This window comes from Mus caroli, chromosome 17, assembly GCF_900094665.2.
Source record: "Mus caroli chromosome 17, CAROLI_EIJ_v1.1, whole genome shotgun sequence".
NCBI classification, from domain to species: domain Eukaryota; kingdom Metazoa; phylum Chordata; class Mammalia; order Rodentia; family Muridae; genus Mus; species Mus caroli.
This window is the reverse complement of record NC_034586.1, coordinates 65,571,656-65,578,152: the sequence shown is the minus strand read 5'-3', so window position 1 is coordinate 65,578,152 and position 6,497 is coordinate 65,571,656.

Sequence of the window (6,497 nt, the reverse complement as noted above, 5' to 3'; positions counted from 1 at the left end):
GCACAGGCACAGGCACAGGCACAGGCACAGGCACAGGCACAGGCACAGGCACAGGCACAGGCACAGGCACAGGCACAGGCACAGGCACAGGCAGGAGGATCTCCATAAGTTTGAGTCCAGCCTGATCGACATAGTGAGCTCCAGGATAACCAGAACTACGAAAAGATATCCTGTCTTAGAAAACAAACAAACAAACAAAAAAGATTGGTTTTTGTCAAGGTATAATATCCTTACAGAAAAAGGCAGTGTCCATTGTGAAGCTTGAAGACCTCAAATATTGCATGAATCCAGAAGCCTCAGTTGGGTTCCCTGTTTATTCTCTGCCTCATGCCAGCTTCATCCTGTGCTGGATTTTAGCAGATTGATTCATTTTCTCTGTTTTCAAACTTTACACAAGCAGAAACATCTATTATGTTCTTTACTGGGACTGAACTATTTTATTCAAGGCCACCCTTTTAAGGTTTACATATTCTGCTGTATAGTTCTTACATAATTGCTATATGCAATATGTATTTCATTCTGTGACTATCCCACAATTCATTCATTCATTTCAATTGGTGCGTAGTTGAATGGTATCCAGTTTGGAGCTATTATGGATAGGGCTGGGTAGATATTTCAGAGCATGGCTCATAGTGAAAGCAGGATTGCTGAGTCATCTCTTATTCACAGATAACTTTAGCCAGGGTTTCCAGTTTTCCAAAGTACCAATTGTCAGTCAGCATCATCAGCTGTGTGAAATGGTACCAATGATTGTACACAAACCAGTGCTAACCCTTCTGGTGAGAGCCATCATTTGCCTCCCTTTAAAGAGTGGGTAAGGAGCTTCCTCTTCCAAAGACATGCAAGGTATTTTCCTTCTGTGTACAAGTGAGCAGCTCTTACCCATGCCCACTGATGGCTTAGGTTCTAGAAATGGTGGCATCAGAGCTTGAACTCCTGGTGTCTGAGATTTTGGGGGCCAATGCGCAGACAAAATTGTGTGAGACAACAGGAGACCATTTCTGTTGGCTACTCCATACCCACCTTTGTCCAGACTCCATCAGATTTCTGGGGAAGGCTTTCCAGCCCCTCCTATGGAATGGATGACATGACAGAATTATGCAAGAATTAATCACAACTGACTTCCTTTTTCTATAACTGGGGACCCAAGGCTGCCCCAAGTTTCATTGCAGTTTGATCTCTTACTCATACTTAAATACCATTCTCTGATAGTCTCAGAAATTCCCAGAACTTGGGATTTCTTTTCAATGAGAACCTGGTTGAGGAAATAAAGCTCACATTAGCCTTATAGTAAAATTTTACAAAGAACAGTCACTCTGCAAACAGGAGTCTGACACTTTGACTTCAAAGATCCTGTGTTTGCAAGATTATGAATAAATATGATTTAGTCTTCACTAATTTATAGATGGAATAATCAACCAAGCATATAGAATGCATGAAAATGTACATCCAAGTTTTAAGGCACAGCTTTGTTTTCTAAATCCCTACCCAAAAAGGTCACATTGTGACATTGTGTTATAGAAAATATTGTGTACAAAGCCCCTAAGAACACTCAGAAACAAGAATATGTCATGAATAAACAAGCTTCATGGGTGTGAGGAACAATTACTGATGATAACCGTAGTAAGCAATACCTGGGGGCTGTCAGGAAGGCTAGACAGAGCACTCCACTCTCAAGGCTAGACAGAGTACTCCACTCTCAAGGCTAGACAGAGCACTCCACTCTCAAGGCTAGACAGAGCACTCTACTCTCAAGGCTAGACAGAGCACTCTCCTCTCAAGGCTAGACAGAGCACTCTCCTCTCAAGGCTAGACAGAGCACTCTACTCTCAAGGCTAGACAGAGCACTCTACTCTCAAGTCTAGACAGAGCACTCTATTGTTAAGAAGTCTAGACAGAGTACTCTACTGTCAAGAAGTCTGGACAGAGCACTCTATTGTCAAGAAAGCTAGACAGAGCACTCTACTGCACATACTGGGAGCCATAAGAGTCTGTAGGAGCAATGCGTAAGGCCCTGCTTGCTATCTTTTCCACAAATTATCTCATTTACTTCCCCTGATGTACCTAGTAATATCACTTTCACTATATACATGAGGAAATCAAGTCTTAAGGAAGTTTAGTACTTGTCCAGACAACAAGAGTAATACAGGTTAGACAATGACTTCAGAGTCCAAAATTTGCCCAATGCCAGTGTGTTTGTCTGTCTGTCTATCTGTCTTGATCTCTCTATCCCCTTCTCTGTGATAATTACAGCTGGCCATGAGGTAGAACTGTGACTCTGAAGGGGATATAACGTGAGGCCTGAGAACCAATGATGCTTCTATCCCTCCAGGTGGAATGAAGATGAAGAAACTGTGTCTTCTGGGATTCTGTAGCCTCCAGGACTCCTCGCTCCACGCAGTCAGCAGTAAAGCATGAAAGTGGGGAATGCCCAACATCTTTTTATGAAACTTACCATATGACCTTATTGGGGTCTGCTATGAATAAACAAGGTTTGAGTGTGTGTCCTAAAGACTCATGGGTTGGGAACTTGGTCTCTAGTATATATAGTGATATTAAGAGTGGAAAAAGGACTGGAGAGGTAGCCTAGAAACAAGAGCACATGGGCATTCTTCAAGAGCACCCAGGTTCAATACCCAGAACCCACATGGAAGCCTAAAACTGTACATAATTCCAGTTCAGGTGTCCTGACAATGTTTCTGGCCTCTGTCGGCACCATGCATGTATGTGGTTCACAGACATATTCAAGCAAAACTTCCTACATATGTAATAAAAAAGATATATTTGAAAACGTTAGTAAAAAGGAGATGGTGGAACTTGTAAGAGGTAGAACTCTCTCTCCATTCTTCCTTCTAGCTCATCCTCCTACTATAATGTAATTTTCTGTTACAACCAGTCAAGGGAGCTATCACAGAGGCCAAATCTTTAAGATCACCCAATCTTAGAGCTTCAACTTACCAACCTGTGAGATAAATGACCTCTTTGTTTTATAATGTCTATAGCCTCAGGTACTTCCTTATATCAATGTGTATATAATATAATACAGAAGCCTGTAGAGAAACACAACCTAAACTTGAGCTCAGTGAGTCACTTCTGCTGCTTTCAGGTTTAGCTGAATCCTGTGCAGCTCTACCTACGAGTTCTGGCTCTGTAATGACAACTAACACTCGTCCCTGAAAGACAATGTAATATATAGCAAAGGTCCATCAGAAGCTAAGATATTATAAAAGAAATGACGACAGTAGTTCTGAGAACTGGGATCCAGGAGTGGGTGATTGAGGCAGAGTCACAAACCCAAGAAACAGACTCTGGAAATCAACATGAGGGTGCAGATTTACTGTACTGCATAACAGCAAGTTTGTTTATACAGCCTTTGGGCCAATGGGGAATCAACATGAGCTCTAGAGTACTCAACCATCCCGCTGGCACTATGGGAAGGTTCCAGGCTGCCAACACCAGAGAGGGCTTCCATAAAGATGGGGGAAAGCAGCCACCACTGGGTTCCGGGCCCACTCTGAGGAACCACCAGTACTCCAGAATGTTCCATTTTGTGTCACCCATGAGCACTCACACTATTAGAGCGGTGAAGCATTTCCTCACTGTCCATCAGGCCCCACCCAGGGTCCATAGTATCCACAAGTAATGGTAACCATGAGGACAATAATGATAACTAGCTATTGGCTAACAATTAGCTACACTACGCTGTACTTCCCCCCAACACCCCAAGCTCAATAGGTGTGGTCTAATCAAATTCTCATGTAACTTATAGAGGAATTAAAGTTTATCAGGGCTCATTAATCTGTCTGTGAATTCATAGGCAGCAAATCTCAAAGCTGTCACTTCTTCTACCAAAGTAATCTGACACTCCTTAACATATTCATTTCCCATGAGTAAAGTGGGGGATACTGATGTGTTTTTGTTTCCTGATGCTCCAGCTTGAAGACTCTGGGGATAAGAAAGACCTAAGGAAAGGTGGTGGGGGTGGCGGGGACAGCTACAGAGGACTTTACTGTAATTCTTGGACATGGTCATCAGGTGACATTGTTGTCCTTCATTTTTCTATATTCCCCGAGGACATTTTCCCTCAAGTAACTCCACCTATGAGCCTATTGTAAAAATATCTGTCTCCTGTCTCGTGTGAGGCTATGCCAGGGCCTGGCAAATACAGAAGTGGATGCTCACAGTCATCTATTGGATGGAACACAGGGCCCCCAATGGAGGAGCTAGAGAAAGTACCCAAGGAGCTGAAGGGGTCTGCAACCCTTTAGGTGGAACAACATTATGAACTAACCAGTACCCCCCAGAGCTCGTGTCTCTAGCTGCATATGTATCAGAAGATGGCCTAGTCGGCCATCACTGGGAAGAGAGGCCCCTTGGTATTGCAAACTTTATATGCCCCAGTACAGGGGAATGCAAGGGCCAAGAAGTGGGAGTGGGGAGGTGGGGGGGGGGAGGGTATAGGGGACTTTTGGGATAGCATTTAAATGTAATTAAGAAAATATCTAATAAAAAATTGAAAAAAAATCTGTCTCTTAGAATCTTTCCTCCAAGCAAGGAATTGCCCCTAAAGCAAAAAAGATGTGCCTTAGGGCATAACAGCCCTTGCCCTGATGATGTTTTGATGTTGCAAATAATTTAATCTTTGTGATTACCATTTAAGAAAATCCTTGAACAAAATCATGGTAGGAGGGTCCATAACTTTCTGTATCCATCACTGAACATCCATCTCATCTTACATCATAAGCTTGTGTTCATGTCAGACATAGAAATGCCGGGCATCAGTGCCTTGGGGGCCTAAGTTTGCCTTTGCTGTTGAACAAACACAATGTATTTGCATCTTTTTTTCCCTTTCCTTTCTAAAGGCAAAATCATAAAAGAGCTTTTGCTTAGGCTAGGATCTGTTTAGAAAGTCAATATAGTCTCCCGGCAAAAATGTCTTTTCTAAACAGAGACATGATCATTTCATTTATTCAAACACCAGATTTATTCTTCTGTTTCCAGTTAATCCTGATCCTTCAATCATAGGCAGTTAGAAATGAAGTTTGGGGATCTTCTCTTTAATCTGAAGCTGGTAACACATGGCCTCCAGACATGCTGTGCCCACCTGCTTCTTATTAAGGCCAACGGGAGCCATCAACACACAGTGACCCAGGAGAAATTGGACACAAGATTAATGCTGCATAAAATTTCACACTGTGAATGTCAGCTCTGAGCTGCAGGATTTCAGTAATTAGAGGGGAAATAAAACCTTACAGATCTTTTCTCTAACTGTAAAATGTTAATCGACAAAGCAGCCAAAATAAAGGACTTCCCTATAATGGTGCAAAGAGTACTATTAAATGGGAGAGAAAGTTCCACTCAATCCATAAAGAGCCATAAGAGTTACACAGGCCTTGGGAGGAATATGTCTGTCGCTTATGAAAAGAAAGAATAAAGTTTATAGGGAAGCTATTTAAAGAAGGAACAGTCACTTAGAAATACAAAGGGTGGTTAAAATGTTATTTCTAATACCCCGTGACTCCTTTTTGAGTCCCAACCATGAACATTTCTCAAAAGAAATGGTTCTTGATTTCTCCTTTATATTTTTGGGTGTGAGCCTCACTGTTGGCAGCTGAGCCACCTCTCTAAACCTCTTGCTTTCTCAGGTGTGCAGGGGTATAGATTTTCCTTGAAGTCATTAATGTAGAAGGTTCGGGTTTGGGGAGAGGTAGAAAGAAGGGTGTTGTAGTGTGTGTGTATGTATATGAATATGTCTTTTTTGTTTTATTATTTTTATTGGATATTTTCTTTATTTACATTTCAAATGTTATCCCCTTTCCTGGTTTCCCCTCCAAAAAACACTCTCCCCTACCCTCTCCTCCTCCCCCTCCTCCCTCCCCTGCTCACCGACCCACCCACTCCCACTTCCTGGCCCTGGCATTTCCCCACACTGGTGCATAGAGCCTTCATAGGACAAAGGACCTCTCCCCCTATTGATGTCTGACTAGGCCATCCTTGCTGCACATGCAGCTGGAGCCATGAGTCCCACCATGTGTTTTGTTTGGTTGGTGGTTTAGTCCCTGGGAGCTCTGGGGGTACTGGTTAGTTCATATTGTTGTTCCTCCTATGGGGCTACAAACCTCTTTAGCTCCTTAGGTCCTTTCTCTACCTCCTTCCTTAGGGATACTATGCTCAATCCAATGGATGGCTGTGAGCATCCACTTCTGTATTTGTTAGGCACTGATGAAACCCATTATTTTGCATAAATAATGGTCACCAATAGTAAGAAAGCAAAGAGAAAAAGATGAGTGGGATTTAGATGGTAAAGAGCAAGCAAGATCTCAAATCATCAAGACATCCCAACTATTCCTGTCCCAGCTTCTGCTTGACTTGACCCACAGGCTGCATTCTTGTGATACCAGCTCATCCATGCATAAATAATTATGGCTTTCTTTATCAAAATAAAGAGAATATGGCTCTTCTGTCATTACCTCATTGCCTTGGCTTTTAAAACAGAT